General features: G+C 45.0%; 1 long non-coding RNA gene across 2 annotated transcripts; it reads right to left on the bottom strand.

Moving 5' to 3' along the window:
* Positions 1 to 891: 891 nt before the first annotated feature.
* On the bottom strand, positions 892 to 1862 carry LOC123086386 (uncharacterized). Of its 2 annotated transcripts, none has more exons than XR_006440807.1 (2): positions 1571 to 1862; positions 892 to 1477 (listed from the first exon to the last, which is right to left on the bottom strand). It is a non-coding gene; the product is annotated as an uncharacterized lncRNA (long non-coding RNA). The 2 variants fall into 2 exon arrangements; XR_006440806.1 differs by having other exon boundaries at positions 1565 to 1858.
* Positions 1863 to 10313: the final 8451 nt, after the last annotated feature.

Below are 10313 nucleotides of genomic sequence, written 5' to 3' on the forward strand. Positions count from 1 at the left end.
TCATACTCCCTCCGTTCCTTGATATAAGGTGTATAGATTTTTGAGAAAAAGCCCAAAATATAAGGTGTATTGCATTGCACCACTCGTCTGGATAATTTTTTTTAGGGATTTGATTACATTTCCTTATATTTGAAAAGCTCCTCCATTTTCTCATGCCAATTAGTCAGGTGTAATCTCGCTCAAAACTTGTGAAATTTTACCTCCACATGTGTTCTTTAATTTCCGTGCCAAAAACTATACACCCTATATTTAGGAACGGAGGGAGTACATAATATGTTAAAATCAAAGTTAGGGTTTAAAAGATACAGATAATTTAGAAAATCATTTTGTTGGACTCAAATATATTCCAAAATAATATTTAAAAGTACTTAACAGGTAAAAATAATCTCATATTCATATTCTACATATTTTTCTAATCAAATTTAATATATAACATGTTCAAATCGGAGTTACGGTTTAAAAGATATGGATGGTTTTAAAAAGCATTTGTTTGACTTAAATATGATCCACGAATGAATTATCTAAAACATCAGGGATTTTTTCAAAAAATGTAAAATAACGGTTCGGGTGTGACTTAAATCCGGACGGCGAGTTGATTTCAAGAAAAGACAGAGACTTTTGTGTAAAATGCGAAAATAACGATTCATTTTAATTTAAAACATGACTGCGGGTTGAATTCTCTGAAATAGAGGGACTTTTCTAAAAAATGCTACGACGGACGAAAGAAACCCAATTTGCTTTATTATTAGGTAAAGATAAAGATAAAGAGTAAAGATCTCTTTATCTTTATCTTTACCTACTAATAAAGCCGCGATCGCTTCGTCGCGTCAATTTTGCATAAAACCCCCTATAGTTTTAGATAATCCAACCCGCAATCCCTATGTAAGTGGATCTGGTAAAATGATTCGTTTTTGCAAATTAATCCCTGTCTTTTTAACAACTCCACCCGCGCTCCTTATCCAAAGGTAGAGAAGGTGGAAGGGGGGACAGCTTCGGCTGCGCTCGTCGGCGCGGAAGGTGCCCGCCCCTCTCCTCCGCCTCCGGCATCGCACCCCCCCTGCGTATGTTGTCTCCATTCCCAAGCACCCGAGCTCTCTTGTGCTCGTCGGCCAGCAGCCGCGGTCGGCTCGAGGTGGGTGCAGCAGGTCGGCGCCCATAACCTCCAACATGGCCCCGTCGACGCGTGCCTGCTCGCCGGCGCCGGCCTCCGCATGTCCCCGCACATGAACGTCACGAATCACTGCTAGGCCTTGCAGCCCTTGCGCACGCGTACAGACGTGGTCGAGGTAGGGGACTGAACAGGCAGCGGACAGAGGCGGCTCCAGCAGACGGACTTGGCAGGGCGGCGGAGGCGCAGGGAGGCCCCGCGGCACCGGATCCGACGAGGATGGACGTCGGCGACGTGGGCGAGGAGGAGGTGGGCTCCGGTGTCGGAGAACCTCCAGGCGGCGGCTGCTTGCAGTTTGGCATCGGCCTCCTGTAGGCAACAAAGAAAGAGGAACTCGGTGTGAGAGAAAGAATAAGGACGAGGGGAGGAAGGAGGAAGGGAGAAGGAAGGAAGAACCGCAGCCTTGCAACATCCTGCACCGCACTGCCTTGCGGCGCCGTCGCTGGAAGGTGCCATCGCCCCACAGCCATAATAGTCGTCGCCTCACATGTCGAGCTCCGGCGGCAAGAAAGGGCAAGGAGAGAGGGGAGCCTATTAGGCGCGGTGCTGTGAAGGAGGGAGCGAAGCGGCGATGAGAGATAAATTGCGGCGGACAACGCAAGCGAAGAACGACGGGAAGGGGATCGGGGAAGACGACTGGGGGAGAAGATAAGGTCATGTGGGGAGACAGCGGTGCGTCGGGCCGCTGGACACGCGTAATCTGGAGGAGGGCGGCTGATGCGTTCGTTTTCTATTTCTTTTTTTGACATCACGGCTGATGCGTTAGTTTTTCTTTTCTGAGGCCGATGCGTTCGTTTTATTTTTTGTGTGGAGCTGATCCGTTGGTTGACTATAGTCGGCTGAATCAAGTCGTTTGGGGAGTCCATATGACTCGTGGAGCACCAGCGAGGATATAACGTGTCAGCTTACACACATGTCCACTGTTCGGAAAAACTTTCAATCTATTCATCTGCAATCATGTCAGTACAACGAATACCAGAAGTAAAAATTACATCCAAATTCGTAGACCGACGACTACAAGCACCGAAGCGAGCCGAAGGCGCGCCGCCGTCATCGCCCCTCCATCGCCGGAGCGGGCACAACTTGTTGTAGTAGACAGTCGGAAAGTCGTCGTGCTAAGGCCCCAAAGAACCAGAGCTGCTACACATGATAATTACTGGACGATTTACGCATGACGTGGCATATCAAGCCATCCATGCATAAAGGAAACTAAGTAGCACCGTTAAATTCTCCATCATCCAAAGTTCGGCCAGAATCTGTTATCCGCAAAGTAGTCTTGACGGGTAAAGCCATCCATGCATAAAGGAAAACTAGGTAGCGCCGTTAAATTCTTCATTGTCGAAAGTTCGGCTAGAATCTGTCGTCCGTAAAGTAATCTTAACGGGTAAATGTCTTTACTTGCAGTTAATTGGGTTTGGACCATTCACGGACAGGTAAATATTTCCGAGTCCATCACTCGAACATGTTAACGCGCACACATGTGTTTGTTCTTCGAACCTATATGCACATGTAGCTGGGTTTGTTACTAGATATTTTTGTTACAAAATTGGATTTAGTTCTGTTTGTGTCCCACGGACTCATATTGACTGCTGTCAGAACGTGAAAATTGGAAGACTAATACATATACATAGGTTAGGACATACACGTAGAAAAAATCATCATTGTCCCAAAGGATTCACCCCAAAGAATTCATTGCTAACTGATCCATCATTGTTGTCACCATCAAACTTATCCTCTATTTGGCCAACCTAATTGGGACAATTGGTATTTGCTTCGCAGTGAAGCATGTTAATTTATTTTCTCCCGTTGCAACGCACGGGCATGTTTACTAGGAATAATAAAGCACGGATCGACTTTGTCAGGTTCACCGTCACAATACGCTTTCTTCTCATGTTATAGTACGCTTTTACAATTTGTATGGACAAAATCGTAATAAAAACGATATAAACGAGGTGGTACTAATTTGGGGTACGCACTAAAGATTTAATTCTTTCGCTCACGGGCACGCTTGGGCCGTTACTTTCTATTGGGCCTGGGTTGGCGAGATAAGGAGGTTTGCGCTCTGCGCGGCAGAGTCGCTCCCGTGTCGTGAGGGGGGCGCCGGCAGGAGGCCCCACGGCGGCGGTGAGCCGCGGAGGAGAAGAAGGAGCGCGAGGGAGGGGTACTCTCCCGTGCTCCCATTCTCCCCCCGTCTCGCTCTGCCAAGTAAGGAAGGGCATGTCCCTGCGAGCGGCCGCGACGAGGCTCGCGCCCTCCAGCCTCCGCCGCCGCCACGGCCACCTCCTGCCGGCAGCCGCCACCATCTTCAGTACACCCCCCCTTCCTCGCCGTCCCCTCTCTCGTGGCCTGCTTGGATGGACAATAGGAGGTCGTGTCCTTCTCCAACACCAAGCAATGGAGTGCCCGACCCGGATTTGATTTGCCTGGCATAAGAAGGAAGTGTCCTCGGCCGGAATCTCCATCAGGTTGCGTCCTTGGACCAGGAGCTCCATCAAATCCCGTCGAAATTGCAAGTTTCGTCGAAACGTCCAATGTCGCCGCCGAGTTCGCCGGAGGAAGAAACGCCGAGTTCGCCGAAGGAACAAGAACGTCCGTCCAACCGTCCAATGTCGTTTTCGGCGGCTACACCAGAGGTATATATCCCCTTGATATTCATTGTATGCAATTCCCTGTTTTAGATGTTGTTTCTGTCCCCTGCCTCTGACTATGCTAGCAGCTTATTTTTTCTTCTTTTTATTAGATATTCAGTTATATGGGCAAGGCATCTGAATGAACCAATTCGTGTTGAGCGGGATTATAGTTTAGTTAGAAATCTGAGATTATTTTCCTCCGGAAATGAGCATTAGCCCTCAGAAAAGAAACGAACCGCACAACTATCCTCCTACTTAATTATTAATCTGTATGTTCATTATTACAGTAAGTTTAGAAACTGCATTTGTGTATTTGTCCCAAGCTTTCTTGCTCATCTCATTCTGTACGTACCATTTTGTATGTCAGAAAGCAATGGTTTCTATATAGAGCTATAGTTCATCTATATGTTTCTGCTATATATTATTGATGTGTTTCCCCCACCTGCTATTTGAATGACATAATCCTTCAGATCTTTCCCAAGTTTGGTGTTGAAGCTAACAAGACTCCTCCTTCCTGTAAATACAACTTTGAATGAAGGAAAGCAAGAAATGGCCGCCTTTATATCTTGGATCACTCCATAGCAGGGAGCAAGAGTGGGCACATCCGAGTTTAGATATTCAGTCACCGTTTTGCAATCCATCTCAAGCTCCACGGGTCCTCTGAAAACTTTTGCCAGAGCATGCAGCCGAACCAGGGTTGCCCGGGCTTCAGCTTCCTCCACACTATCGGAAACTGGTAACTGATAGTATGTCGACAGATACACTTAGCCTCTATAATCCCTGGCTACAGCCCCCGCCCATCCCAGCCACTGATCTGCTAAAAACTTGCGTCAGTGTTCAACTACGCCGAGCCCTGTTCGGGCGGAGTCCACTGTATGGGTGGCAGTGAAAGAGGTATTTATGTGGTAAAGGACGGGGTCAGTTGTTCCTTTCCCTTCTCTGAACTCATCTTTTCCATCGCATCGCCCATCTCTTCCTCGTACTTCTCCAGGAAGCTGACAGAGTGCAGAACATATTCCTTTCCTTCATGGACTACTACAACGCACAGGCATTTTCACGAAGAGAACATAGGGATTTTAAGTTTTGTATAGCCTGCACTGGAGGCTGTAGAGTTAAGTTTTTGTACATTTTGCGAATCGTTTTCTTCCAGATTCTCTTAGTGTATATAGTCTAACTATAGAAGGTTATTTACTATCTGCAAATTTGCTTTTTCCATTGCTGATCATGTCCTCTCTGTGCACTTACATCCTTCTGTTAACAGTTTAGTGATCTAATGATTATTCAGAAGGGACGTTGCATGTTCCTAGATGCATAGCTTTTCTTATATAGATTTTCATTACACTTAGAATTTTTTTTGGATAACAATGGTATTTAAGATAGTTTTTTTTGTAGAATTCTCACACTGAAATCCGAACAAACCATACCTTCAAAAGGCCAGCATAATAGCACTTAAAATAAATGCTAATCTGCACTCACGCTGCAATCTGGTGCCCATTCTTCTGGTGATTTGGTCAAAGCTACAACCAAGCAAAGATATTTTACATGCTATAAGAACTAAGTTATGGACCTTGTGTTCCCAGGTGTATAATATGCGTGCTCTGCCGGTTCCCCGCAAGCGCTTTCGGCCATGACCTCAAGTTCTGCAGCTAGGCCGTGAATGTGTTGGTCCTTCTCACCGTCCACCGATGATGGTGCCCAAGATAAGTGACGGAAGGAGAAAAGGATGTTGCAGTTGCGTGGTCGTCGGAACGACTTGCCGTGGACGTGGATGCACGGGATTCTGCTACAAACATTGGGGAGTGTGTACTGTTGCGGTGCTGTGACATATACACTGTGGAAGAAACCCCTGTTTGATTTACAGGTGATGTTGATTCGTCTGGAATCTACTTTTGACAGATCAATCTGGTTTGTTGGCTGCTGGGTGGCTTCATGCGACGCCGCAGTGCACTAGGGAGAGGTACAGGTCCACAGAACTACATGTATCTACCGTAATGTTTCATCTGTCGATTTTGACGTTCAATATTGACTCCTTGATCCCGTTTCTTAGGGTTCATGATTGGCAATTGGTCGTGGGCAATGGAACTAAAATGTCTACTAAATGTTCATGGATATCTTAGGAGAACAATTCAGACTTTAGATGTACACTATATTTGATGCATCAGTCTAATCTGTACTTCAAATTACAGTGTACGATTTGTTTGGACACTACGGGCCTCTTTGGATTGAAGGATTTTCATAGGAATATTGGAGGATTCCAATCCATTGGATTTTTTCCTAAAGAAGCCCTTTGGATCAAAGGAACCACACCTCCAAAATTCCTATGGATGCATTTCTACACCTCAATCCTATAGGAATTTCAACATCCACTATAACCTCTTTTTTACACTGATTCGCGTAGGATCGAGGCACTTTTCCTGTGTTTTTCCTGTGTTCCATCCAAATGACCGTTCTTGTAGTTTTCCTCTATTTTGTAATCCTTTGTTTTGCACCTACAATCGCGTTAAATTCCTGTGTTTTTTGAATTCCTTTGTTTTCTAATCCTGTGATCCAAAGAAGCCCTACATATATTTGATGGAGCCGTCTAAGTTGGACTGTTGGACATGAAATTACAGTGTACAATTTCCATCCAACTTGCTAATTCAATTTTACTTATTTTATAAACTCTTTAATAATAATTCTAAACAGTATAATAATTTAGAAAATATTTTCCAAAGGATGTTTTTTATATCTTCCTATATCATTTTGATGTGGGATGGGTTGTAGATACAGGTCTATAAATAATTTTATCATAGTTGTTACTTAACATCCTTAAGCCATCGTTTGGGGATAAGAGGCATGTTGAAATTGAGTGGAGAGGGTCCTTGAGCCATGCTTAAAAGATACCAGTGATGTCTGCTTATGTGATGATTATGTCATGGATGATATACTCATGTCTATGCCGTCTTCAATATGCCCGTCATGTCATAGTGTTCTATTTTTTTTTCCCGTTGCAACGCACGGGCATTTGTACTAGTAAAGATAAAGATTTGATCCTTTTGGTCAAAAAAAGATAACTGGGTTCTGCCTAGAAAAATAATACTGCGAGAAACATGGGTGAAGATATTAATCGACTAAGTACGTGCTCACCTCGATCCATATCCGCTCCACATGTGTGCATTCTAAATTCGCGTAATTGAATGCGCCCTTTCGTCTAAATTCTCTTGTTTTATTGTGTTTGCGACATCGAGCAACCGATCGAGCTTAACTTGCCTTTTGGAGGTGGCCAAAAGCCCAAAACCTATATACTGCTGAGGATATAACTAACTGATTAATTGAGATCGATCGGTACGTTGCCTGCATATCCCGCGCGAAAAGATTAGTATTATCATCGTTTAATTGGGTTGCAGCGACGCGACGCCATGATTATGCAGCGAAGTCATGGTCACGGTTGCCCCATGGTGATGAATTGATTGGGGACAACGCCGGTGACACGGGATGGGCCGGGGCTCCTCGCCCACGTGTGTTATGTTTCCGATTGTCGTTTCTGTCGGCTTACCATTCTTGAGTTGCATACGATCTTCCATTCCATGCATGCCTATCTATCCATACATGATACATCTGTGTTTTCTTCTGTTGCGATCCGAGGGCCTGTAAATGCTTTAAGTAAGCATCCATGCGATTGGCATGCTTGACGGAAGAAAGAGCGAAAAGCCAGCTTCTGTTGCAAATGATGTATCTGTCCTTGGCATGATGGAATATTGAACTGCTACTTGTTGTTAACGACAAATACCCATCTAAAGACATGCATGCATGTACCAAGTTGGACATTTTAGCTTTCATTCATGTATCTGCATGTGCATGCATGCACTCGCCCATCTACTCATGCACACGTACGTATTTCCATTTTGTTTCGACTTCGACACTTGTTTCAGAAAGCATTCCGACTCTTTTTATCGGTTAGATGCGCATGCATGCATGCACTGGCCGGGCAAGTCGAGAGATGTGCATCGTCGCGTACAATGATAAGCTTCAACGACAAACGTAGCTAGCTAGACGGCCGGCCGGGCTTATCTGGTGCAGGAACGGATGGAGACATATGCACAACCATAAGTACTTTTGTACTCCCTCCATTTCTTCAATGAACAAGACATGCATGTACTCTAAAATTCGATTCTGATCATAAATTAGACCAACCAACTGTAGGTTATACACTTATATGAGATAAAAATTATAACAATGAAGTCATATTAGAAAGACTAGGAAATATACCCATGCGTTGCAACGGGAGAAACAAGATCCTTGCATGCTCGTAGATAGCAATTCAATTTTGTTGTCATTTCTCCTTTTGATCGCCAACGCTAATGGGGCTCATATTGTCCATTTATTCATGATGAACGTGATCAACCCCAGGATGATGTGCTTTTCCATTGTACTTTGGCACAAGAGGAAATTCCTTATTTGACACTGTCTTAAAATCTGGTTCCTTATTTGGCATTGAAAAAGTTTTTCTTCCCTATTTGACACTAATCCTAAATTTTATTCCCTATACGACACTTCCGTCCATTTTGAGCCTAAATGACACCTGAAAAGATGATTTTGCCCCTCATGCGGTATGTGTGTGCGCGCGCGTGTGTGCTGTTGCGTGTGTGGGTGCACGCGCACATGTGTGCTGCCGCTGCATGTGTGTGTGCATGTGTGCTGCAGTGTGTGTATGTGCGCGTGTGTGTGTGTGCTGTTGCATGCCTATGTGCTGTCTGTGTGTGTGCGCGTGCATGTGTGTTGCTGCGTGTGTGTGTGCGCGCAAGTGCGCGTGCGTGTTGTTGCGTGTGTGTGTGCACGTGCGTGTGCGTGTTGTTGCATGTGTGTGCGCATGCGTGTGTGTTGGTGCATGTGTATGTGTTGCTGCATGTGTTCTCCTGCCCTCGCACTGATGCTGCGTGTGTGCGCTATTGCCCCTCACACACATACCACATGAGAGGCAAAAGAGTCTTTTCAAGTGTCATTTAGGCTCAAAATGGATGAAAATGTCATATAGGGAATAAAATTTAGAACTTGTGTTAAATAGGGAAGAAAAACTTTTCCAATGTTAAATAAGGAAGCAGATTTTAAGACAGTGTCAAATAAGGAATTTTCTCTTGGCACAACGTGAGTGCGTCGCTACAAAGTAAACAGTGAAGAATGAGTCCTCTTCCTCGTGTGTTGGCGCCCGGTGCTAGTGGGTTTAGTGCGGCGGGCTTGCGTAAGGTGGCATGTGACAGGAATCATGAGGTCCTCCTCGTTGATCTGGATTATATAGCAAAAAGAAGGCCATATTGAGCTTGCCACGATTATACCGTAGCAGTAGTCAATCCATCGTCATTTAAGTCATTTAGATCACCTTGTCGACAGGTCATGGATGCCATTGGAGCACTATCGAACTTTAGTAACATACGCACTGTAAATATATGGATGACTGGATGCAAAGGTAGCAAAAAAATACACCAATCAAAACTGTTGCCTTTTTAATGGGATGCAGCAAAAGATGCACCCCGGTCGCATCAGATCAGGACGTGCAATGAAATACCAGAGCCATAGTAAGATTGTAGACGGAGCACTCGCATTTTTTTTTCTCATGCCCCTCTATTTGCCGACCCATATCTCATCCTTCCTTAGTTAATCCTCGAGGCTCCTTGTTGATTATCATACAACTCATAGATGTATATAAAGCAGTGGAATTAAATTGAAAAGGGCGAGGTGGGACTAATTATCTGGTAACAAATAAGCCTGTTTGGTTGGCTGCGTCCTTGGAGAGGCCCAGCTCGGCCCATGTGTTGGAGAAATTAAAAGTTCAAATAGGTCAAGTTTCTTCAAGTTAACATGAAAGGTGAGCCGGCCCAATTGGCAAGCGGTGCTAGGTCTAACTCTTAGCAACCCTGGTTCGAAACCGGTTTGACTCTATTTTTTGCATGTTTTTTCTTTTGGCGTTTCAAGGATGGCAAAACAAACAACGGACGTATGGAAAATCAAAGGTATAATATGGTAAGGTGGACGGACGAAAACGGACGAAATTACGATAGTAAGAAGCGATAGCCCTTTTATTAATAATAGGTATAGATATAAATATAGATATAGATGGAAAGCGGCGTTTTGGTGCTCAGGTTCACCTGCACCTGATATCCTGGACGTCCAATGTTGCATGGGGATCAGGGAATATGTCAGGGAAATCAATAGCATGGTGCGTTGGAAAAAAGAATACGAGCCATATACTGTAGGAAACAGTGGAGTGGTGTGGGCCTCTTTCGTAGGGCGCGTGGGCAATTCAAACGAGCGGTGTATCCTTCCGTCAGATGTGGATTCTGATCCGTGGCTTGGGAACATCTGTTACAACCTGAGCCTTGGTCCAATCTGTCAGCACATGGCGTTGGTCTGCCGTTGGAACTTACTGGAGCCGTGGCACACACATATGGACTAGGGGCGGCCAAAGGTATCGACCTGCAGATGAGGAAGGTGAGCCGGCCCAATTGGCAAGCGGTGCTAGGTCTAACTCTTAGCAACCC

Source organism: Triticum aestivum, chromosome 4A (assembly GCF_018294505.1).
Source record: "Triticum aestivum cultivar Chinese Spring chromosome 4A, IWGSC CS RefSeq v2.1, whole genome shotgun sequence".
Lineage (NCBI taxonomy): Eukaryota > Viridiplantae > Streptophyta > Magnoliopsida > Poales > Poaceae > Triticum > Triticum aestivum.